The sequence below is a fragment of the Chelmon rostratus genome, chromosome 1, assembly GCF_017976325.1.
Source record: "Chelmon rostratus isolate fCheRos1 chromosome 1, fCheRos1.pri, whole genome shotgun sequence".
NCBI lineage: Eukaryota > Metazoa > Chordata > Actinopteri > Chaetodontiformes > Chaetodontidae > Chelmon > Chelmon rostratus.
In genome coordinates this window covers 8029245-8055822 of record NC_055658.1, presented here as the reverse complement: position 1 = coordinate 8055822, position 26578 = coordinate 8029245, and the positions used below count along the sequence as shown (strand labels likewise).

The 26578-nt window shown below is 42.4% G+C and overlaps 1 protein-coding gene across 2 annotated transcripts in view; it reads left to right on the top strand.

Moving 5' to 3' along the window:
* The window catches only part of ntrk3b (neurotrophic tyrosine kinase, receptor, type 3b), a 167829-nt gene that overhangs the window by 33627 nt on the left and 107624 nt on the right, over positions 1-26578 (top strand). The gene's annotated exons all lie outside the window — the stretch shown is intronic.

The following is a 26578-nucleotide window of genomic DNA, read 5'->3' as shown; positions in this document are numbered from 1 at the left end:
ACAAAGTAATTTCTTTAACAAAGGCAGATGTGTCGCCCCATATGACAGCCTGTTATTCCCCAATTTTCCAGGAGTAAACATGGTGAACAACTCAGTCACAGTCTTTTACCTGAACACATTGCCATTTGCAATTTCCTGTTGTCAGCTGAGAGGCAGTTTGGTCTCTCTTTACGTCTGTGGATTACTGCTGTTAGGCTTGACTCTGTGCACCTTGCACTGTGCTTGTGTGTGTGTGTGTGTGTGTGTGAGAGAGAGAGAGAGAGAGAGAGAGAAAGAGAGAAAGCAAGCAGTAGTTTAAAATGTGGTTGCTTCAGTCAGTTCAGCATTTGTCATGTCTGTTAGTGAGGCAGAACAGACTAGTCTGATTACTACATTTATGTTGCGTATGTTGTGTTCTGAGCTGACTTTTGGACATTTGAGTCTTTAAAAGGTTGCTATTGCTTGTGTCTTGATCTAGTCAGGTGATTGGTGGAGCTGATCAAGCTCATCACCATTTAATCACAATTATTCAAATCCCCCCTTCACCTTAATTTTCTCTCCAGAAAATGGATTTGAAAACACAAGACTAAAAACAAATGAATTCCCCTTACTAAACATAGTTGTTACACAGAGGCAGGCACCCAAAATGATGTAATGAAAAGGGTGAGAAGATGATGATGCCTTTTTTTCCTCTTTGTTCTCAACTCTGGGGTTATGATGAATAAGACTAAAGGTAAGATAAGGTCAGATAAACTCAGACCCCCAGTGAGTGATCATTACAGTACAAACAATTACAGATGACACCAAAACTGCAATCATTTCAGAAAAGTGAAAAGCTTTTCTCCCTTCATAGATGAATTATAAACAGTATACTCCTCTTTACATTTGGGCTGAAAATGTGATAAATTGAATCAATATGTTTCAGTGGCTTTAGCCCCCACTACATTTCACTTCAACATGGAGGCATTTGCATTGTAATCAGTGAGAGTCCCACCCCAGACAGTGCGAGACAGGCCTCTTTTGTGGTCTCGTTAATGCAGATGGATGGTTGCTAAGTGACACTGAGGAAGATGATGTCAAAAAAGATTAATTATTATGCGTAAGCTCATCCTCAGAAGGCCGACCTCATTGATGTCTGTGTCAGACAGGTCTGTGTCAGGCAGGTCTGCTCAAAGCCCAGGCCATCAGACGTCAGGTGAAGACGTCATTGATCGCACATTCTGTAAACCTTATGACTGTAATTAACAGCTTCCCCAGTTACACTCTCTTTACAATGAATATTCTTCTACTTTGTGTTTTAATACATGTATCATGCATTATTTTATATGAAAATGTGAGCCACACCGTGACTTGACAACGACAGTTCACTAAATGTCTCCTCCAGACAGAGATTTTCTAGGTTAGTAACTGTCACAAGGCACAGTAGGCCTGTCAAACTTTGGATTTCTCAGCATGCTGAAGCGGCGTGCATGGGGCTGTAGTAAGAGTGATTCTCTGAGTTAGGACGGTGATTCTTTCTTTTTACCTTCTCCAAATCCAAATTCATTTGTCTGCTTTAACATAAAATTAGCACGTCCGGCTAACCTGCTTACTACAGTACTAACTGAGTGATACTTCAAAAGCCAGCAGCATTTCATACTACATTAATTTGTGGGATTAGAGGTTGTGTTAAAAAAGCTTGGTCATGTGTAGCATTTAGCTTATCCACTGTGTGGGAGCTGATCCTGAGTGCTGGTGGCGGCCAGTTAGCGGCTTTGTCGCGTACGATTCGGCAAACACATCAAACTCCATCTGGGGCAGGTGTGCAGGTCTTGACTGGTGCGGGAAAATGAGAGAATTCGGGTGGCGTTGGCGACTGTGCATTGCCGTGTTGCATGCTGCGCACTTGTTGTCTCATGGTGGTCCCACCCACAGAAGTGGAAACCGAGTCTCAAGCAGGTTTGGGAAGGTGAAGATGGATATATTCGCCTCACAAGAGAATCGACAATGTTCACTATGGTTCTCCCTGAATGCAAGAGACAACCTTCCACCAGGAGTCCAGCATCCACAGAGCCCTCCTTTACGTCCTTCCCCCAGTTTTGGATTTGTTGCATTCAGAAGGAAGACCTAGTGGTCATTCTGGTGGCACCAGAATCCACCAGCACCTCTTGGTTCTTGACCATGGTGCAGCTGCTGGCAGCGAAACCATGGCAGCTCCCATGGCTCAGGGATTCACAGTCACAGCTGAACAGCATGACCCTCTATTTCATGGTATTGCAGTGGTCCCATAGCCACATGTTGGCTAAGGGAGTGAATGATATGTGCGCTGTTTGTCTCAGAGTCCGGCCTCTCTATTAAAGAGGACGGGAATGCAGCAATTTTACAGCCAATCCCTCATTTACACCTAAAGTCCTACCAAAGTCCTGTCAGTGCAGAATTATTTCCTTCAAGAGTTTCTTCCCCCCGCCTCACAGAAACAAGACAGAAGCGTCTCACTGAGCCCAGTGTGCGCTTTGTCTCAGTACTTTGAGCGCACAGCGAAAATCAGGCAGACGCAGCAGCTGTTTGTTCATTACAGAGGGCGCTCACAAGGCGTGGCTCTGCCACAGCAGCGTCTGTCTCACTGGCTGTGCGATAATCACACAAGCTACAGTGCGGCGAGAGCGCAGCGTCTGCGGCGCGTCAGGGCCCGCTACACGAACACCTTATCCTCATCCACAGCCCACCACAGCTGGATGACAGTGGTAGACATCTGCGCAGCAGCGTATTTGTCTTCTCTGTGCCACTTCATCCATTTCTACCTGCGTGTTGTGCCTGAGAGCTCCCTCAGTTTTACACGTTTAAACATTGTCAGATCTGGTGCTTTTACGCACATGCACAACATTTTGGTGGTGGCACTACTGTGTGGAGGGAGTGACTTGGTGTTATCCATGGCACAGCTGCTTGTCGTATTATGCTTTGTGATTACGAAGTTGTGAACTGCTGTACGTTATCTGCTTGTGGAGCTTGGTGTCACTGTGAGCACTGACAACATCAATAGTGTGAGCTCTTAGAGGGCTAAGCCCAACTGAAATGGAACGCTAGTTATGCACTGTAACTCTACATTCTGTGAGTACAGGCAAGCCCTCCAAGACTTAGGCCCCCTGCTCCACCGACATCAGTCATATATACTGTAAATAAGGACGTGAGAGAAGCAGCTGTATGGTGTGCTGTGATGTGAAAGAAAATCTTCATGACTGTGCACATGCACAGCAAAACGTTTTGTTTACATTGGTCTGAAATCAAAGACTCTGTAAACTGCAATACGTGTCATGCGAGAACAGAGAGCTTGACAGTTTACTCGCACTAAGTGAGGGGAGTGGTACTTACTGAGCAGTGAATTACACTAGATCTGTTACATTGACTGTTACTTACATACTGGTGCTAATTAGATCAGCTATGCTACGGTTATAATACAGCCATTGCGACTGGTCAGAATGTGATGGTGTGTACGTAATGTGTTTATTACAATATGATATTACAAGTTGTTCAAGATTGACTGTTGAAAATGCATCAATACAATTTTTCTTCATCCAAAACAAAGTGGAAACTTTTTTAATCTGCTGCAGTGGTGTGGAGGTTTCAGGTCATGAACTCTTCAGTTTTTACTTGTATTTACTATAACCAGCAGCACTGACCGGAAGTTAAGAAATAAAATAGGAATGGAAGAAATGGAAGAACTGTGAGGTGCCTAACAATTCTACCAAAACCAAGGAAAGCTTTTACATGAAATTTTCAGACAAGCTGTGTAAAACACACCACCACAATTACATTGAGCCCAACAGATGTCCAAATAAACAAACAAACCGGCTATTGTCAAAGCATCAGTGCTGTCATTATGAGGTGATGTCTATGGGCTCACTACATTTTATTTGAGTCCAAAATAAACCTAATGAAGTATACCATATTCTGAGAGAGTACTTTACTGTGGTCGGCAGGATGTTGGTGCATGATCGAGGTGCAGAGTTACTCCACGTTGCAGCCAATGTGTTCACTCTGTCGGCTGCTGATGTGTCCCTTTCTGCAAAAATAATCCAGATGAGAGTATCATCTGAATGGCATAATAGCTTGTGCAAGGCTGTATAAAGCTCCAGTACGTGATTGGCTCTGCAGTATTAAATCTGTGTAACATACACTCATGACACAAATATTTGAGCAACACTCTGAATTAATGTGCTTGCAAGTTGCAAACAGGAAATCAACAAACTGCTATGTTTACTTTTTAAACACCTAGCTGATGCTTTTCTACTGAGCGATTTCTGATTAGTCTTACAAACTGAGATTCCCAGACCCACACCCACACAATGACAACAACAACAATAACAACAGGTAATGAGGGACATAGCGGGTAAGATCCTACCTTGTCTGTCCACATCTCTGTGTCCCAGAAACCATATTTTCCTGATGTTTTAAAATAGAAAAGCGAGATCAAAATCAGTTATATGCGTAAATGAGGGGTATTTCTTATTTGATAAGGCACTGGTGTGCCACCAAACTGCTTTTGGACTTGCAAAGATGAGACTTATCTTCACATGTGTGGAAGGACATACAACTACCACACAATGAGGGGGAATGGTTCCCTTAGCATTTTCATCTCAGATATTTACAAAAACCATGAAGCTGATGAGGTACAACATTAAATATGTTGTCTTTGTAGTGTTTTCAATTGAGTTTATGTCAAGATGGATTAGCAAATGATCACATTCTGTTTTATTTATGTTTCACAAAACGTCACATGGCCAACTTTTTGGGAATCAATGTAACTGAAATGCCCATATTGCTGGTTGTGGATTGAGTGGATATTTTGTCATGAGATATGTACTTGAGCTTATAGAGGTGAAAACTGTATATAGACAGAAGATAATGTCTGTAAGGCAATAAACTTTTTTTTTTTTTTTTTTTTACGATTACAATATTACAGACTGTGCAAGCTGTGCAACTGAACTATTGAGAGTTGGACTGGATACAGTGGTTGTGACCTTATTGTATCACTGCCCCTGGGCCAGATGAAGGGTTCAGACAAGCACAACCATCTGATTTTGGTATAATAAAAGTGGCTGTATGATTTTATGTGTGCAGTTGTGTTTTCTTTCCCTGTGTTTTCTCTCCCTGTCTTTCCCACCCTCTGATTCTGGAGAAAAGAAAGCCATGCAACTAAATCACAGTGTTGTTCACTGGCATGATTAAATATACATTAACAAATGGCTTTTGTAGAAATAAATAAATATTGTTGTTAAATAATACATTCAGTTCAATGATCGGCAAAACTGTTAATGTGTTTGCTGAACAGAGATTAGTTAATTACCCAGTTCTTGATCTCTTTGTTGCAAACATAGCAGAAAGGTAAAACAGCCACACTGTTTTCTCTCACCAGTAGCTTTAAAAGTTTCTTTCTGTAGCCACTATGTCAAAGTGTTTCTGCAGATGTTTGGTAGCCTCAGCACAATTGTCGTTATTGTTGTGTCAGAAATAGATTTTTTTCTTCAGGATCTGTAGCATCAGATTGGTGATAGGAGCTTGCTGAATGTGCTGAATGTGATGGTGGAGATATAAAGGACCCTTGTGAAATGTCTTTAGATAATAGTAACTGTATGAACCTTTAATCTCCTTCAGAACAGAATGGTCTTTGAGAGCGTGCACACACACACACACACACACACACACACCTAGTGCTACTGAGGGTTTTTTGCTGCATTGCCACCCTGCCAGTGACCACATCATCTTTTGCTGTGGAGATTTCTTTTGCATGAATCAACTGTGTTGTCTCAGCATGGCAATGGGACTGCACTGGGTTAGCCTCATTATTACTAAATCATTATTGTTTACTGCTTATTGTAACGTTGTCCATTTAGGTCTCTCCCACACTAGAACATTTACAAGTGTTTGAGAAGTGCTGATATGACCTTGCTTTGCCTGGTGAGGCAGACAGAGGAGGACTGCCACTGAAAAATAGTCATAGTGTCCCAGCAGATTAAAATGCATCACTTTCACCGAGGCTTTGGGTGACGTCATGCATCCCCAAATATTTTTTCCTGTGATAACTGTATGAGTGCTTGACCAATGACCCCTCACATAACCTGACACATAACCTGACACACACAAGTTCCTCCGACCTGAATATACGTCAGCGTTGATTACAAGACAACTGTTTGCCAACACTTGTTTTTTGGAAAAATATATGTTGAATACATAAAACACAATAAGAGTGGCACTGTTGGAAAAAGTGATACTAGGATACTGATAGTCCAGGATAAGATGGTTCTCATCCTCGGAGTGTTTTCTCTCCTGAAATGTGAACATGAAGCACTTTCAGTTGCTCATCTATAAGTCACATACTCTCCTGTCAGGCTCTTGAAGTGATCACGAGGACTTTATCTTGCAGTTTGCATTTTTCACACTGTCTTCTTGTCCTTTTCAACTCTTCATCATGACATTATGTGGCAGCTGCAATTCTTAACTGACTGACAGATGAGTTTGTCTCTGGTTTGTTTCTACAATAAAGATGCTGTGGGACTATTTTGACTGCTTTTCTTCCGTCCCTCTAAGCAGCAAAAACAGCAGCATGTTACACAAGACATCAGAAACTCTTGTAGTTTAAAGTGGGCGAACTAAACACCTCTGACTGTTACACTACTGTTACATTGGTATGTCCACTCAAAATGATTACCTGCTCTTGTGAATATGTAAATATCTAGTTCCTTAATGTCATAAAAAGCACTTTTTGAAATGGCATTTCTTAAATAAAAAAACATTTTCTATATGACCAATGTGGTAGTATAATATTTTGGGTAATATGCTTATTGCTATCTTGAACAGATTTAGATGAAACGGTTGATGGCACTCATTAGAAACTAGCCTCTTCATGTCTATTAAAAAAGACGCCTGCCAGCACCTTTAAAGCTCATTAAAGAACAGGTTGTGTCTGAGTTGTCTGATCAGTGAACGAGTTGTTATTTTGCTGTGAGATCGCTGGTAGGTGTATTTTTGCCCTTTGCACGGAGCCAGGCTAGCTGTTTCTCCATTTTACTGTCTTTGCATTAGGCTAAGCTAACTGGCTACTTCACATTTAGCATTCATGAAAGTCGTGTCATTGTTCTCATCTAACTAAGCAAATATGCGTATTTCCCAGAATATCACTTAAAGACTTGTCACTTCCATGTAAAATGAGGCAGGGTGACGTATACCTCTGATAAACATTCAAAGACAATAGCGGGCTGCTAGCTAGCGGGAGACCTTTCAGTGTCATCGCAGCAATCGCTTCCTGTTCTGCTGCTCCCTTTGATGCCTCTACGTGCCTGGCTATGAATACCCACTTTTCTTGCAACTGCCACTATGACATTCATCTCACACACATTTATCTTGCACACGAGGCATCAGGTGGAAATGGAGTCAACAAAGGCGCCATTACAAGGCCTTGGGCTTTCAACTTATTTCTGCCACTGCTGGGTCCAGTTTTCTATTTGATGCTGCTGGTCGGTCGGGCTTTGTGCGTCGTGCTTGTCCCCGCCTGTGTCAAATTAAAGGTCAGCGTCTGGATGGTGAGGCAACTCTTCTCTTTATTCCAGTGCAGCTGAGGGAGAGGCCCAATAAATCTGGAGGGAACAATGTCACCGGGGAGTCGGAAAGGTCACTCCCTACAGGGAGAGGGAACTGGAGAGACTCTCGCTCATTAAATCTTCCCGGCTACGTGTGTTTTTTTTTCTTTTTTCTTTTTATCCCTAAATGTCACTTTCCTACCCGGGTCAGCTGGCCAGCTCGCCTGAGACCACCTTTAATTAGAAGTCTGATTATTCTCTGTTTACCTTGTCAAGGCTTTTAAACTCTCGGCTTTCTCTTCGGCATTCCTTTAAAATAGACTTCCTCTCCTCCCCTCTCCTCTGTGCCTTCTTGAAAGAGTTACTTCTTCGGGTTTTCAGGTGGCCTGTTCACTTCAGGCAGCGGCTGACTGCGAGATAAAACGGTTACCCAGATGACACCTGCAGACTATGTAGTGTTCCGCCCGGCGCCTCCACAGGCACATAAAAATAGAGCGCTGATCTCCAAGGTGTAAATGAATGCTAAAACCTGATATACTGTCTGTTTCAAGTACCTCACATTCACACTCAGGGAAGTTAGAGGATGCTGTAACCCAGAGAAAGCAAGAAGGGTTCACCGCGATGCTGGAGGTCACCTCCACCAAACATAGTACTGTTTTGACTCACTGGCAGGTAAAGGGATTGAACTTGAGACCTTTCTTCTGTAAGATGAGTTCTGCAGTGATGGTGCTACACTGACTGGGGTAGAAAGGTGAATTATTAATTGTGTATTTAATGCGTCCTTTTTACCTGGACTCAAAGGCGAGAACAGATCTATCAAATCCTTCTGAACACAAATTCTCATGACACCGTAGCCCTTCACTGTGGTATGAACAAGTTGAGGTGGCAATAGTCATGTGGCCGGAAAAGTGGAGTCTGCATTTGAGACACAGACAAGCTGGCGAAATTTGGGAGGATCAGTAAGGAACTTAACCTACGCAAGTGCTTCATTGGAGATTGGAGATATCTACTACCATTCTCGCAAGAGGACAATATTTCCAGCTGTTTTGGGATTTCTGAAATTGTAGCCATACAGAACACACGGAAATATCTATTCAGCCGTGTTTACAGAGCTGCAATAGTGTACTTTGAATTCTTTAAGAAATGCATAACGACTATTTATTTCTCCCCTTCCTGTCCTCTCTCAGTTTAGCTTTGCTCTGGAGGTGGACTTCCTCCTACGCTCAGGCTGTACCCTTTGGAGATCATTCCAGTGAGCCTTCATTTCCATCAAATAATGCATATGCGCTATTAAGCTGGGTGCATGCTTTATATTCTGGCACTGGAAGCACATACTTGCTGCAGAATCCATCCTTGAATCAACGGCAATTCAGCTGAGATGACACTCTAACGGCTCCTGCCCACTGTGCTCTGTGTGGTTGTGTTCCTGCTTTCCGAGTTTGTTAAATTGGAAGTTGGCGTTGCTCTGTGGGTAAAGGTTGCGCAGACCTGATTTCCTCCCACAGGCCGACCTGCCGCTCTGCTCTGCCAGGGCTGAAGCCATGTGACTTTGGGAGATAGCTGATGGGGAGGTGAAGGGTACTTCAGGATCTCCTTCTAACATTAGATTTTGTAGTAGACCACCCCCGCCATTTTTAAAAAACCTCACCACCCACAATGCACCACATGAAATCACTCCTCAGGGTGGGAAACGGAGCATGGGACTTGTTGCTGTGCCAGCTGCTGCGTTGCTGCAGCAGATGAATCACACTGATGTTTGATAATGCAGACTGCTTGGCTCTCCAGTTGATGATATTTTCCAGTATGGAAAAGATTGAATTTTTCATGAAAAAAAAAAAAAAAACAACAACCCTGCAACAACAACAGAGAAGAACACATTAGATGCGCCAGTTAAACAGGGCATATAGCAGGGCTTATTTCCCAGACATGGAGGTTTGAGAGAGCAAACAAGCAATTCAAATTGAATTAGCACATTCATAAATTTATACTGAGTTCAAATTTACATTCCATCCTCATGCTCGGCTGCTCGGATGTACGTGTGGCTAATCTCACTGTAAACACAAACAGGGAGGCTTGCCGTCCTCTGATAGTGGTGTCATGGAGCATGGTATCTGCTGGCTGTGTGGCTGCAGGGAGAAACGCTCTGCTGCTCTCCAGCCGACTATCAGCCATGGCTTGACCGGTGGGACACTTGCTGGTTGTGAATGGAGTGCTTCAGTCCATGCTCCAGATCTATACTGGTTCTGTTTTATAGAATAAGCTCTGTCGTCAGGCAGATTGTGCAGAGCTTAGATAGGCTCATGTTGAGGGAGTACCGCTAGTAATACAACATACACACAAGTGTATGAGTATTGTGTCAAACAGGGAGGCTTGTAAGACAAGCCAAAGGGCTCGTCTACTGGCTGAATCACTCGAAGATGTGCTGCGATCCATAAAGCTCAAATTCTACTTTTGCATAGCCATGAGGGTCATCTTCCTGTCCTGTCTCCTGTCTGCCCTCATGCCCATGTCATCCAAATCCATGTTGGAATATATCAGGGCCATCAGGGCCACAAAGGATAAGTATGCCAATATCTTGCTCATTGTCAACATACCGCTTGAAAAGACCAAACCAATAATGACTTTATCCTACAAACAAGATCCTACGACAAGTATTGTGCCCAGAAACAATTATCCACACCGCTGCATTGGGTGACATGTTCCTTCATTCCACTGCATTTCATTTTGAGACACTCCAACATTCATTTATCCTACTGCTGCAAATACTACAGAGCAAATGTGGATTCATCCGCAGGTAAAAATTGTCCCCAACAAATGCACTATTTGCTCCTGTTTGAGTAACATTTACCAGAAACATCAGTGCTCAGCTGTTTTTGGAAATTGCTTAGTTTTATTTTAAAGATCCTTCTTGATTTGATGTGTTAGTCCTCCACTATCACTTGGAATTCTTACATGCTAATGATCTGTGATAAGGCTTCTGTAGACATCGTCACCACTTGCTTCATGGGAATTGTGGCATTTCACTGCATGTTAGTTGTGGTATTGGTTTAGATTCAGCTTTTTTTTGTAGCCCACTGATGTTTAGAGCCATTAACTGTTTATACAGCTTGGATCTTATTTTGTAGGCCTGGCCATCGTTTCAGTCGGTTAACACTACACTCATCGACATGAAAGCTGAGATCAGGGAACAGCATTAACACAACATTTGCTAAAACATGTTCAGACGAAAAGGTTGCTGGCTCACCAAAAGTAAAACAATGTACTTTATGCACAACCGCAATGTCACTAATAGTTCCTCATTGCATTGAGAAACAGTGCCTGCTCACAACTTCATAGATACCTTAATGGGTAATAACTACACTGTTTATCTTCATTATCTGTTCCTAATAAGTTTAATTTAAACCTGTATGACCACATGTTTCATGCACTGTGTAGCTTTTCCAGATCTCAGCAAATACTTTTATCAGTAATGTTACCAAAACCACTTGAAATGATTTCCAAACCTTGAAAAATTAGTCTGTCGTCCTCCACGTGGGCCAAAATCACTCAATGCACTTCAAGACTAAATTATGTGGTGAAAGTAAGCTGCTAATGTGTTTCTGAGAGTGTGTGTGTGGATCTTTATAAAGATCTTTGCTTAACTCACCTTAACTCCCAACAAAGTGATGTTGGCTCCAACCAAGCCTGAAAACTGAGTGAAAACGAGGGAAAGACGAACAGAAAGAGAGATTCTGAAATACCAACTGTGAGACACAGGCTACAGGTAGATAATGACAGGAGAGAGAGCAAGAAAAACAGAGAAATTAGGCATGAAAGCACTACTAAGGGAGAAGGAGGCCTTTACCTCAAGGCCCATTCAGAGAGACATAGAGTGGCCAGTCTGTGTGGGCGATCCTTGCATCCGTAATCACAGCACTCTGGCTGAGCCTAATGCTTTATGACGGCCGTGCTGGTCCTGAGACGACAGTGGGTGGCTGTGGGTCGCAGTGAGCCACAGGAATAATGGCTTCAGTTAATCTGCAGTACAGGACATTTAGTCGCAAGGGACTCCATGTCAACTGCCGTGACTAGATCGATCGCGTCTGTAACACTGAGCTTTCTCCTACCTCCTCAAGTTCGAGCCTACCACAGACGGTTCACTGCACCCTCACCTTGCTGCCTTCGCTTTCCTGATGTTGTTTTTGATCTCTTGGGTGTTCAACAACCAAAGGGGGGGTGAAAAATGATCGAGACAGGACATTTTCTTCACCTGAGCTGACGTAGCAGCTAAAAATAGTTGTTTCATGACGGATCGGTTTTAGGCATTGTGCAGGAGCTTGTCTGCTTCGCTCCGTCCTCTTAGCCAAGACGCTGGAGCGCCTTCAAGTCGCAGTGTAGGGGTCGAACATGCACTGTCATCATGCTCCACTCTCACAGTGTTAACTAACTGTGTGTCTGCCAGTGCCTGAGATGAAAAGCTGGAGCAGCAGCAGCAGCAGCTCTTCTCTGAGGCAGCCAAATCCCGCAGGCCACACGAGGGTCTCTGAATCCAGCACTTTGCTCCAGCCTCCCTCCCCTCCGCTCAATTCCGCCCCCTTCCATCCTCCCACATCACTCGCCACTCACTCCACAACCTGTCCACTGACAGACAGTTGTCTGGCTGAGGCCTGACATTCAGTGTACACAGCGCCAAGCCCTTCGACACAGGCGCTGTCAATCAAATGACACTGGCGAGGAAACCTCAGATGTGTTTGGACAAGAGGATGAGGATTTCAGCTGCGCAGATTGCTATTTACTGTGCCACAGAGGGAAGAGGATCAGGCCTTTTCTCCCCGGCCCTGTGGCTCCGCCGCCTGGCCTCTGGATGGAGCCCCTTGGCCTATCATACGCGGATGCTCTGTGGTGCTGTGAGAGTGTGGCAGTGGGCTGATTTCCCTGTGACAGAGACAGATAGAGGAGGCCGACTTTGATAATGTGAAAAAGGAAATAAGGTTTTTTCCCTTCTGTGTATCCAGGGAGGATGATAAGATGGCTGTTAGGAGTGGTGAAGTTACAGTCTGTTTCCATCCCCACTCTTCTCCATTTAAGAAGATTCAAAGAATCACAGATTTCATCACTTAATAACATATTGTGGGAAAAAATAATTTTATCCCCACATATAATCATCAATATTTGCAATCGATTAACCCAGTTAAGGCCATAATCATCCTCTTTTTACTGTGCTGAAAAAATCATCGTTTAAAGTCAAAATCGTGAGTGTAGTTTTCAAAAGAGTGGCAATTTTAATTATAACCTACATAATTAACGATGTCTTAACAAGCTGTTGCGTTTGATGGCAACTGTTAATTTAATTGGCAACACTGACAACTGTCTCCTGCAAATGTTTTCAGTTCTGGTTAATTAACGCTGATTCTGTGAGTTGGCAAAAACATGAAACTGTTGACAGTTTTCTGGTTAATGATCTCTGCTGGTCAGTGTCTGATCTGTTTGCACTTGGCCAAAAATAGTTTTATTGAAGAGGAAACATTAATCTGAATCATTTTGATGTTTGGGCTGTGTTTTTTTTTGTTTTTTTTTTTGGTTCAAAAAATGCCAACTGAGTGCAAAGTCTTTTACTGCTTTAACCACATTGTTGCCTCATGTTAATTTCAGGTAGCTCTGCAGTTGTTGAGTGCAAATAACAGCAGATGTTGAATCAGCAGCTATAGCACACAGACCTGCTGCCAGTTTGTCATCATTATCAAGAATTTCTCATTACGTTGTTTTATATATGTTGCTATGTTTATGTTTGGATAGTATTAAATGATGGCAGTAGTGCTGTTGTGTACCACTAATGCAATCTCTTTACACATGTGTCATTGAAACAAAAGATCACTCCTGAAACACGGCGGAAAAATAACACTACTAAGAGAAACAAACAAAACAAAAGAACAATCTTACTGAGAACAGAAATTCGGCTATGATCTATCAAGAAGCAAACAACCAGAACTAGACTATAGAAATTACAACAAAAAACACTCACGAAGAGGATCAAATGACACAAAGGCAATTATTCTGTAGCTGTGGCTGTGAACAAGGGAAGCACGGGTGAATTGACCAAAGGACTAAGACACACTGCCACAAGACAAGGGAGACGCGGACTATTTAACATGTGGAGGGTAATCAGGAACAGGTGGAGACAACAGGTCGGACGCACAGGTGACACATGAGGAGGGGAAGTGCTCTGAAACGAGAGGAGAGTTAGACCTTCAAAATAAAACAGGAAATGACAAGACAAAAAAACCCAAGACGAGCCAAACCTCACCACAGTGTGACAACATGTGGGCTAAATTAGTTAGTTAGTGTATAGAAAACACAGCAGGTTTACATTTGGGCTGTCAAATAATTCTAATTTGAATAGAAATTTGAATTCAGAATATTTGTTAACAGCCCGAGTTTACACAGAGCTTCACTTTTCTCTCACTATCTGATGGTCATCAATAATAAGTATTGATAGTTCAACATTGTGAATAGGTTTGGGATGAACTATCTTCTATGATACAATGTAGACTAGAAATTATACATGCTGTTACATTTGTTGTTAACAAAGTTAAAAAAACAGTTAAAATTGCAAATACAATGTTAATATTTTCCTCGCGTCATTCAGCTCAGTATGTATGATGGAACACAGCAGTGCCACATGTACTTTCAAAGCATGCTTTTGCAGTTTGTTTAACCCTGATTAGTAGCTTGTGTGTATGTTTTTATTGTGCAAAAAATGTAGGATGTGATCAAGTGAAGTGTGCTCTTAAACCTAGCAGCTTATTGATTCTTTAGGCTCCACATTAAATGGTGTTATTGGTCTAGATGGCTATTGATCTTCAAAGTGTCCCGTACATTCCACAGAAAAACACTACATTTCAGCCTCATATCACAGCCTCAGAGATGAGACAGCTCAAGTAAGTGATAATTTTCAGAGGTGCTAGCTCCCTCCCTCTCTCCAAATGTCTAAAAGACTGAAGTGATGTTAGCAATCACAGCTTAAGACTCACTGAACCCTTTGATAATCAGTCGAGCCTTCTCTCATAAATGTCACCGCGAGTGTACTGTGCTGCACACACTAACGCACACAATCACATTCTGCTGTCATTATCCCTGTCCACATCAGAGCGTTTTAATTTCATTTCCTTGTGCTTTCAGTTTTTTAATCCTTTTTTTTGGTGGAGTGTATCTTTCCCATTCAGACAATTCAATCCAGACACATTCCACACCTTGATAAAAAGAAAAGATTTAGACAAATTTGTAATAATACAATACATTGCAATTCAAAGCGGGTGTCATTCCATTCTGTTGTTCTATTCTTCTTCTTTTAGTCAGCTTCCTGAAGCCTTGATTTCGCTGGCTCTGTGAGGCTGCGTCCTCCACACTGGAAATGTTTCAGAAGCTGAGTGTTTTGCCTGCCCTGTTTCGCTGACTTGATCAGATTTTGGCGATTTTTCCTTGATCTTTGTGCTTCTACTGTGGATAAGTAGGCTACTTAGTTAAGAAGTCTCTTTGTTTGGCTGGTTTTATGATTGTGAGGGTGTGCTATTTTGAAAATTGACCAGATTCTCTATGGTCTTCCTGTGCTTGACGCGGCTTCCATCACAAATACACTAAGTGTGTGTTTTAACTCGCACCTGGCACGGCTTTGTGTTATGGCTGCCATGTGGCCGCCAGAACTGATCGCTGCCACTCCGAGGCTTGTGATAGACCAGAGGTCTGCGCAGACTCCCAATCATAAACCAACAATACAGCACAGTCCAATAAGAACAGACAAAAAAGAAGCCATTTAACTATGTAGCCCACTCACCCATGGGACAAGCACAAACGTCAGGAAAAAAATGACCAAACCAACAAAATCTGAGCAGCTCAGTGAAATCAGACACACAAAACGTTCCACCTCTGAGAGGCCGTCCGAAGGACAGAACAAAACTGCATAGCAGCTGGTACACGATGCGACCGTTTTGATGTGAGATTGATGTCATTTGGTTTTCACTGGACCAAATGTGTTGTTCAGTTTAGAGTATATTTCTTTTTTGGCAACTACAAACACGCTCACTCGGGACTGAAGTGTGAGAACCAGTGCATTGCACCGCCTGTCATTCACAAACTGCTCCATTTCTGTTCAGTTTTGATATTTGACCAAGTTTTCCAGGTGCACATTTAATGCAAACCATCGGGCCCTGGCTGTAATTAAATCTGCTCTGCTAATGATCCAGTTCAGTCTGAAGAAGTGAAAGAATGCTATGGCACTTTAATTAAGTGACGTCAGTGGAGAGTAAAACACTGGCATCCTTGGCTTCACAGTTGGCTTGCTGGCAACCTTGGACTGGAGATGATTGCTCTGGCCTCTGGTTTGAATGGGTCCTGTGCGATAAAACACACCAGCTTCACACTTCCTTGGGCACAGCTTGAGGCCACTTGCTTCTGTGCTCTTTTCACAAATAAAATAGATGCTCAACACATTAATTTGTATTTTTTTCCCCATCATCTTCTGTTTGACACCATGGAGGTTCTGTTGTTGCTTAAAAAACAGCACAGCATGATATAACTGGAGCAGTAAGTCACTATAAGGCCACCGTGGGGGAATGTGTCTGACTGGTTATTAGATATTGAATGTTCCTTCCCCTCCTTATCGGCCTGTTTTCATTATTTCCTCTAGAAATTGACGGCAGTGGGGAGGACCTGCGGATGTGGTCTTGACCAGCCCACTGGAAACATCTATTAACTGCACTTACTGAAGGCCGACAACATGAAGTGTTGTATATTTGAAAATGACAGGTCAAACATATATTCTGTGGTTTTATACTCAAAAAAAGATAAACACAAGCCGTGCATTTAGAAACTGAAGTTAGCCAAGATGTACAAAATTATCCTAAATAGGATGTTTGGCAGAGTGCTAGCCAATGACCTAGGGGCTGCTGGGAGGCCAGGCTGTCCGAGCTGTCTTCACCGGGCCTGGATCTGCATGGCCCCCGGCCCTCTGTCTCCAGTGGGCTGATGGGAATTAAGATCTGGCAGCCCCGGCTGGGTCAAGGTGGCTTCCTGCTGTCTGAGACTCATAGGGATGCCCGGCTCAACGCCAGCCACGCCACCCCTGCCAGTTTAACGGTACCATCTGCCCCTGCTCCTCCTTCCACTCAGCCAGCGACGTCAAAACAAGTCAAGATGGCAGCCCCAGGTGGCTGTGTATGACAGCTACAGCAGAGGGGATGCTGGGAGATGCTGAGAGCTGCTGTGCGGTAGTGGCAATCATCCAGGCAGGCCCGAGCTGGTGTTATACCGTATAACCACCTCAACACCTTCTCGGCTGCGAGACAGTGACGTTGCAACTCGCTGCCCCCTCCACCAGACAGACCCCGGGATGGGGACTTCGAGTTAGCTTTGGATCAGCTCAAAGGGCTGGCAGACTGCCTGAACTCCACAACACGAGGTCTGCCGCAGTTTGATTTCTAAGCTGCTGTTTGTCTGTTGCTCTGTTTTTGTTCCTGCTGTTGTCTAAATAGTAAGATCTGGAAAAACTGTAATGGTTTGACAACCGTCATTAAATGATCAATCTGGACAGAAGCCTACAAGCTGTTTAAATGCGTGAAAATTCATCCATTTGGATATTGATTTATGCCACTAAGTTGAGAATCTATACCTCAGTATCGTGCTCTCAAGCTAATTGCATTGTATATTGGCTGTAGAAAAACACCATTGTGCTACAAACTGGTTAATATTCTATATGTTGCTTTCAAAGCTATTAAATAGTTGATTGCTCCCTATGGGGAAAATTTAAAGCATGCTAAACATTTGCCGCATGCTCAGTGTTAAGCAGCGCAGCTGGCTTGCATTCAGATGACATTAAACATAATTGAGAATGGACCAGCAGTGTACTTTATCATTTATTTTGTGCGTGTGGACCATGTGGACTATTGTGAGCCACTGAATGAGACAAAAGGAATTAAGAGGAGATAAATTCATGCAGAAACTAGTGTATTGTATGAGTAGTCATAAATGTTTATGTTGTCTCGCCACAAGCTGATATACGATTGGTCTAATTCCAAAATGATGACAGACGCAGCAGATGACGTGCACAGTCGTGCCACGGCTTCATTCTAGGTTTAATTTGAGTTTAAGAGTAACATCTGCCTCCAGCAGCAGCTAAATCAATCAAAGTTGACTTTCTTACACCGACTGTCAGTTTGATCATGAATTATAAAGAGGAGCGAGCTGAAAGCTGTACACGCTCTACTGCACACTAAGCTTTGTTTTAAGTAGAAAACACTTCTTGTTTCAACACACTGTGATGTATGTATTTCTTACATGTAGCACATTTCCGTACAATTAAACATGAAAGTGTATTCATCATCATCATCATCTTCTGCGCCACGGACAGCCGATGTTAAGATGATCTTAATGGCGAGCACACGCTCTCACTCTTAAGTGCTGCTTTTGGAAATGTGTGTTGAAATTTAAGAGCATTCATGGAAACACTGTTAGCAGAGTTATTACCAGTGTTGCTATCAGTGTAACTATCAGTAACCCTGGTCTGGTCCAGAGGCTAGAGGCTTTTCAGTATTGCAGTATTTATTTATACACGATGTTAGCACCACACTTCCAGAGCTTCACCTAACACGAATCAGTGCACCATCACTTCATTGCAAGAGAGAAAGCAGAGATGGTGCTCAGCTTGCTTCATGATGGCTGTATTTGGCCGATGGATGCGGTTAATGCTGTTTCACTCCTCAGTCTGCAATTTCATGTCTCGTCTTCTGCATTTTGTAAATGATCCTTCGAGTCTTTTCACACACTTTTGCACAAATGCTAAGTCGTTTTTGGAACAGATGACATAAAGCGGCAGAGAGTTCAGAGGGTTTGCCAAAGTCATGAAGTATCAGATTGCACAAGAAAAAGTTTTTTTTTTTATGTTTTAGTCAATTTCAATTCATTACTAAAACTCCAAAGGTTAATGTAAAAGTTATTTAAAAAATGATGGTATTTGGTGTGATAGTTCGATACCCTGCAGCTCTGAACAACACAGGGTGAGAAGTTTCAGGTGTGACATGAAATGCTGCCCTAAATGCTGAATTTCTTCACAGGCGATGTCGTCATTGTCTCCTCTTTTCATCTCGCATCCCTCCGTCTTTCATCTGTCTTTCCTCTCATTGGGCTCAGGAGGAGTTTAAACCCTGCTTACCTGAGTCGGTGCGATTAGCTCGACTTCCCCTCTTCTCTAAAGCATTGCTCATTACTGGGAATGCCACTTGGCCATAGGCGCTCTGGTGTGCTACGCATAGCAAGGTGATGGCGTTATTGTTGCACGAGTGCAGCGTGATGAAAGGATAAATGGATCCTGCAGGCTAATGGAGGGAGGCGGCCCAACCTGCAGCCTACTGAGTGGAGCCAGCTGCAGCCGAACCGGGAGAAATCTCTCCGGCTGGGCGGCAGAGCTGTTTTTCATGTGCTGAATGTCGCTGTGCTCATTTCTGCCGGCGGGAGTAGAAATGATTTGGATGTCACCTGCTAGGGTTATGTTTCTGAAACACGAGGTCCATCCACCTGAATTGATCATTGTCATTCAGCTCACAGCCTCCGCGATTCGCTCCGTCTGCAGAGAAGCTGCCAGCTGTGCAGATGTTAGACACAACAACTCCGGTTGAGCCGACAAACAGCTGCTGTTCACTAAACCTCTGCTTATATTTACTGACCATTAAGAAGGAGATGCATTTTTTTTTTTTGAGAATAAATTGACTCGCTCACAGCTAGCATCAGCACTCGCTGCTGATGTTAGCTGCCATCTTTTCAATAATCAGTCTTACTGTTTTCACTCTGTGCCACCCAAATCCTTTAAACACCTCTTATTTAGCCTATATCTCTGCTGGCGTCAGGCTGGCTCTGACGACACTAGCATACAAACTTATACCCACCACTTTAATCTGCTCTTATTATGCTTTTATGAGCAATTTTCAGCAGTATTGTGGGAGGTGGTCACGTAATCACTTTCAATTGACTGCCTCTGGAATATTATTCATTTTGATGCAGTTTCTTGGAGAGTTTTAGAAAATGCCTTGTGTTGGATTAATATGATTATTAATTTTGAATAGAATTCTGTTCAGCTGTTTTTGTTACAGCGGTCAATGTGAACAAGTGGCATGGCTGTCCGTCACTCCTGCCACCCATCACAGCGTCAAGAGATCCATTTGATCAATAAGAGCGCAGCCTTGACGTTCAGAGGATGCCATAAACTCAGCTTTCTTGTTCATTTTCACTAGTTACTTATAGTCCACTGGAAATCAAGCTCTGTTAGCTCTGTGTTTGTCCAGCTACTATTAATATTGATATTGAAATTCATATAATGCGTTGATAAACAGCTTAGATGTTGGTGTGTGAGGTAAAGGTAGCTTAATCACATGAATTTCAGTAAAGTCAGAAGCTGAGCTGACAGATGCTTAAATGCTAGCTACGTTTAGCTTGGCTGCGGGTTTTCCTTCATCATGATGTGATTTAGCTACAGCCTCACTTATGGAATAACTGAATGCTGGTTGATCAAAATGGATATTTTTCAGTTTCAGATAAGCTTTTGGTAAAAATCAATCAACAAATTAGTGAATTTCCTCCTAGCTCACCACCTAGCAATAACTTGAAATAACGCTAGCTCTGTTGCTTTAGCTTTGTAGTTTCAATGATAAGGAATTCATTATTAGTGTAGTAATTAAACCTAATCCAGAATGCAGTACTACACAGTAGTGCAGTTATAGCGGATTACTAGTATTTAGCGCCACTTTGTCGTTGTGCAATTTAAAACTATTTTCACAGTAATGGCAGAATACATTTTTTATGTAGAAAAAAAGGCAGATCTTTACTCAGTTTTGCCTTTTTATAGCAGAGCAGTCCATCGTCTTTGTCGTTTCTTTGATGTACAGGTGACCTTAACCTGTGTGACCTCAGTACTGAGCTTCTCGTCCTGACCTCTCCCCATACATCTCCAAGTTATGCGTTATGCAGTCGCTATCAAGGTGCGAGTAGTAAGCCGTCACTTTCAGATAGCACATTATGTGAAGTTGCATTGGCAGTAAATGTTCATTCCCCACACTCTTACCTGCATTTCCATAAACTGCCATTGTTGTTATGTAAGTAAGTGGGCCATTGGCAAGTTGAGTGTCATTGAGGCCGGTGTGTTTGAGCTGTCAAGGAGACACCGCTCCTCAGCTTCCTTTTCCTGTTTTCTTTCTTGGTCTTTATTTTAATGAAACAGGAAGGAGTGGCGACAATCCTCATTTCATGCATCCGATCGTTAGAATACTTGAAGGCTAAAGCATACAGGCTTGACACCGTGGGTCACTGTCTTCCTGGCTGCCTTGCTCTTGCCTTTTATATGCAGTTAACAAGCTGTTTGGACATCATATGTATGAAGTGTGCACTGAGCAATTGCTTCGCAAGACAGAATAAGCTTTCTGGCATCAAGATAGGAAGACTCTAATATAGCAATCTGCATGAGCCTGCAATAAAAACAGCTACTGTGGATTACTATACTTTATGACATAACCCTTTATGTGACAACTAACACCTTACGTAGGTAATAGCTGCCTGTCTCTCACAGGCAGTAGCTCAGTGTTTTGTCTCCAAGAACTGCCTCGACAATTTTAATTAAAAACTGTGTGTTTCACTGTTTGCTGCAGTTGGTCTCATGGTTTCCAGAGTAACCAATACTCACACATCTTGAGATGCATACTGAGAGGCCAAGACACACTACAGCCCTGGAATAAAAAACCTTCCTTTGAAATTAATGAAAGCTTCTCCATTACTACAAAGTGCTGGCTGTGTGCTATGTTGGCAGTGTGTTTCACTGGCGTAGCATTGACACATTCCCCATAGAAGCAACCAAGCACTATAATTGATTTGTGCATTATCATCTCATTATGCATGAAAATAACTAGAGATGAAGTTGCTGTTAGTGTATTAATAATTTAAACAATTCATTAAATAAATCATCATCATCATCATCATTTGCACTGTGGACCAACGTAGCTATTAAACATTTTGATGTGGGACTGGTTTGCAGATGAAGTTAAATGGAACCCTTGACACCCTGAAATTTTGGGTGAAATCTGTGTCTGTGAAGCCGTTCATGTCATGATCGCAGCACTGCATCCACACACACCCCCACAGAAATTACAGCCATGGCTCCACGAAAAGCCAAAATTAAAAATCTGGCTCTCTTTCTCCTCATCTTCCTCCCTCATTGTTTTCTGCTTACAAATTTGCTGGCTTCACACTGGAATCTGATATGGGGCACATTTAAAAAAATGATCTGAACTGCCAAACAAAAAAATTAGATCTGAGCAATAAATTCGAATTGGGCGCTAAGGCTCGCAGTGTGAATGTAAACCCATTTTTCAACATGACAGACTCCAGAAATGTGGATAATTTATAACCGTATAGTGTCTGGCTGTAAATTGTTAAGATGTGGAATATTCTGGCCTCTATAGAAATAAAGCATCATTTGTGCTTTGGATGGTATACAGCAGTGATGGAAAATAACTACATTGATTGCAGTACTTTACAGGAGTATATCCATTTACTTCCATTTATTCTTCAGCACGTCTACATTTCAGGAAATATTGTACATTTTATTATATATTATTATTGTTACTAGTTATTTTAAATACAAATCATATGATCAACATGTAAAATATGATTTGTTGTTGTGGATTCAAATACTCAACAGTATATTAAGTAGTAGTAAATAGTAAGTTAAAATTAGCTCCACTGCAATAGTCAAATGCAACTTGCACATTAATCCACTCATGAGTGACATAGTGTAACGCTGAAAAGGGCCATTTTTCTGAATGTTAGTAATTTTATGCTTGATTAATACTCCTGTGCTTTTACTTAAGTAACTTTTTCATTGCATTATACATTGATGTTTCCCAGATGATGGATCCCATAGACATTGATAATCCCCTGACTTTCCCTCTTGCTACGTGAATCTCATGGTGGCCATGAGGTTAACATTTGTGGTTTTGAGCGAAATGTCTTGTCAACTATTGGATGAATATGAATCCATGAAACAACTTCTGTGATTCTTTCCTTTGTAGCACTATCATCAGGTCAAAGTACTTTGGTTTATAGCCAAATACCTGAAAAACTAATGACATACCCGTGAGCCTCAGCTGTATCTTGTGTTTAGTGCTAATTCCTAAATATGGGCACGGTAACACACTAAGGTGGCTACATTGGTAAATATTAAATCAGACAAACATCAGCATGTTAGCATCGTCACAGTGAGCATGCTGACACTGGCATTTAGTTCGAAGAAGCGCTGTACAGCCTCACAGAGCGGCTTGATTGGCTGTGGACTCTAGATCTTGCTCAGTCTGCCAGCACAAATTCATTATTTGGCGTATCCACATTGGGTCAGATTGATTTTTGAAAGTCTGGACAGGAAAACGCAGCATGAATTGTAATTTTTGCAAATCGGATCCAAGCCACATTTGGCGGCGGTTTGAAATATGATTCCAATCGCACATCTACAGATGTGTCCCAGTTCGGATGCTCTGGCAGCTCAAATCAGATTTCAAAGTGTCTCTTGCAATGTGACACACAACAACGATGTCAGGTCCAGAGTGACGGAAGTGCATCAGAACAGCAATGTATACGCTCTGTCTGTGAACTATGTCTCGTGCTTCTGCATTGGAAAGTCATGTTGCCAGGGTACTTAGGTATTGACACCTATGTCGTTACCACACCAACCCATGCAGATGTCTTGATGCTACCTGGACACACAAATCTGATCTGATCAGAGTCCGTCTCAAAGATCTGATTGGAAAAAACAAATCTCATTTGTCTGTAGCCAGAACAAAGCCTTAATCCTGGCCAAGACCACTCCCAATAACCCCTAAGGGCAAAGGTGAACCAAATAAAATTTTCTTGGGGATGTCTATTAGGAGTTCAGTAAGTCTGCAGGAAAAAGTGGGATTTATACAATAGTTCCCCCTGCAGCCTCTGACAGCAGCACAGGATTCCCCTGCTACACATCTAGCTGATAGGAGCTTTGATTGCACAGGCCTTCAGTGCTCTAAAGAGTTATGTCTGTTTTCTTGCAACTCCCGTGGCTATTGTCTCCATTATTGGTGGGGAGAAACAATCATTGTGGCAAAGACAGAAACAAGGACTATGCCCGTGGCTCAGTAGAAATGTTTTAATTAACTGAAACAATGTTTAATCCAGTCCTCGAGACAGTGGGATTACAAATGGGCACAGCAGAAGCCGAGCGTTGCAGTCTGGTCTGGCTGCCTGCTTCAGGCTACAGTGGATTTGGATGCAGGTCTGCCTCCTATGAACGCCTCGATCGCTTCTCCGAAACCTCTGGATTATGACTAAAAAGCACTCAGTTGGTCAGGCTCACAGCAAGAGATTTAAGGAGTCCTGCTTAGGGGAAAAAGTGACAAAAACACGCAGCTTTCTTCAATATTTTCCCCTTGACTACCTTCATGTCTTTATTTTCTGGATGGACATTATTGGAGGCCAATGTTGTTTGAACCCAATAGCAAAAATTACCTGGTCAGAGTATGAGGTTCACTGTTGCCTCTGCTCAAACACATGGGAGAGTGCTTTTCCATTACAGGCGCTTGCATTTTACCATGTAGCAGGAAAATACAAATATTGAACGTACTTACTACATCCATGCTCTGTTGACTTGCCTGCTTGCTGGAAAAGCACTCTGAGAAACAAGGCCGGAAGAGAGGCGGGAAATGTTTCTCGCAGTCGTCTGAAGAAAAATACTCCTGGGTGTCTTTATTGGTGTTTTAATCAACTCTAACATTTTATCGATTTCAGCAAGAGGCATTTCATAAAGCAGCAGGCCAGAGCAGGTTGGCAGTGTGTACCTTCAGCTGAACAAGCAGCAAACTTTTCTCCATGGGAACCCTGAGCCCCAGTTCACGGTTAGAAAGCTCCAGCAGAACCTCCGCCGCTCCTTCTCTCCCCGCTGTCGGTCTCTTAGAACACAGACATTTTTGCATCGCTTTTCGTCTGAGGCTCTGCATATTTCATCTGCGTAATTAACAAACGCAATCAGAATTATTGCTAAAAGGTTTGAGTCTACCTGTGGCAATGCGGTTAGCCCAGTGGCAGTTCTGTCTCTGCTTGTCTCATTAGATTGATGACAATTTTCATTACATTACTCAGTCTATATTAACATCTCCATCCCTATCTGGAAAAATAATCAGAATCATGGCTTAAAGGCTTCGTTCTCTCGTGTCTTGGAACGTTGACTCACATCTCTCCTTTGCAATCAGCAGCGTAGACGGATGACTGTGCACAATATTGTCTTGCATTAATTACACTGACAAACTGAAACCTCCAATGATATTACAGGGACATATTCCAGTTACTAATGTCTTAACCGTAATGGTGCTACCTGACTTAATGGCTCAGTGAGCTCGGATGTAAGGTGTCATTCTTTCATGCTGGCTCATAACCCTTTTCACTTAAACTCCTTTTTCATTGTTCTTACTCCCCTACCCTCTGCTATCAACTAATGCACAAGTAGCACAAAAATGCTTCGAGATTAGAATCAGCCAAACAATGCCACTACACGGAGACTAATTTGTTGGTGTTATCACTGCTGATAGCAGGATTTATAAAAAGATACCGAAAAGGCAGGATTAAGCCCTTATTAAAAGTAATCACTCCCTGTCATTCGCAGCTGTTGCTGGAATTAAAGTAACAGATATTATGGGCTGTTATTAATGTTATAAGTCACCATAAGGCATTTGTTTACAGAAAAGTTATTGGCCAGAAGATAAAAACATTTATGCTCAAATAGTGAATGATTCAAGTAGCAATATTTTACTGAATGAATGTGTAGTTCATTATTTTTGATTGAAGGAGCATATGCATAGCGTGCAATATGCATAAAGATGTTTGGGTACTTTATGGCGAGGCACTAGGGACAGCAGTGTCGGTCGGTCAGTCAGTTGAGTGAACTACTGTCCTGACTGGTGTGAAACCTTGTATAGACAATAACTGATCCCATGATAATGAAACCTACAGACTGCTAATCCCTTGACGTTTCATCTAGTACCACCATTGGCATTTTTGGATTTTAATGAAAGATCCCAACAACTACTCGATGGATTGCTGACTTTTCATTTGAAGTCACTGGCAGGTCACAATGTTCATTTAACCAATGAAATATCTCAACGACATCATCGTAGATTGGTACAGAAACTGGCAGTGGTAGAAGATCAAGTAGGCTGTTCAGATCCTTAAGTAGAAGTAGCAATACCACACTGTAGAAATCCTTCATTCTGCCACATCAAAAGTAAAAATACAGAAAATGGTGATGTTTTTAGATTAATATCACATATTCAGAGGTTGAAATGTTGTGAAACAATTCCTTCATGGCTTACATTGGATTAGATCTTAGATGTACCTCTACACCCTTTTCCTTCATGCAGTATGGTGGATCCAAGCAGTTCCAGCCAGTATCTCCACCCACCCCTCCACCTCTCGCCTGCAGCTTCGACTCTGCTCATCAAACACACAAACCTCATCAGCAGCTTCGCTATCTGACAAACTGTGTTAAATAACGTTTGCTGTGTTTTCTCTGTCGGCACCCCGAAGCCACATGAAATGTCCTGTCAGCATTCGACATGAATCACCACGTAACTCGGCAGGCTAACGCTGGCTAACATTATCTAACGCACATGCTCTGATCAACATATAAAACAAAGAAAAAATAAGCTTATACATGTTGGCTCGTGTCCCCTGCGTAAACAGATTTGTTGTACTGTAGCGTTGTACTTTAAATTATGATAAAATAACTGCAAACTAATGACACATCCACCAGCATCACGTGTACTTTGAGCTTCGTGCTAATTAGCAAATGTTTGCATGCTAACACACCAAACAAAGAAGACTGGAATAAAACCATTACCTGCTAATAATCAGCATGTTAACATTGTAATTGTAAGCATGTTAGCATTTAGCCCAAAGAGCTCTCTCTCATGTCCAGCCTCTCAGAATCACCAGTGTGGCTGTGGACCCTTGAGGTT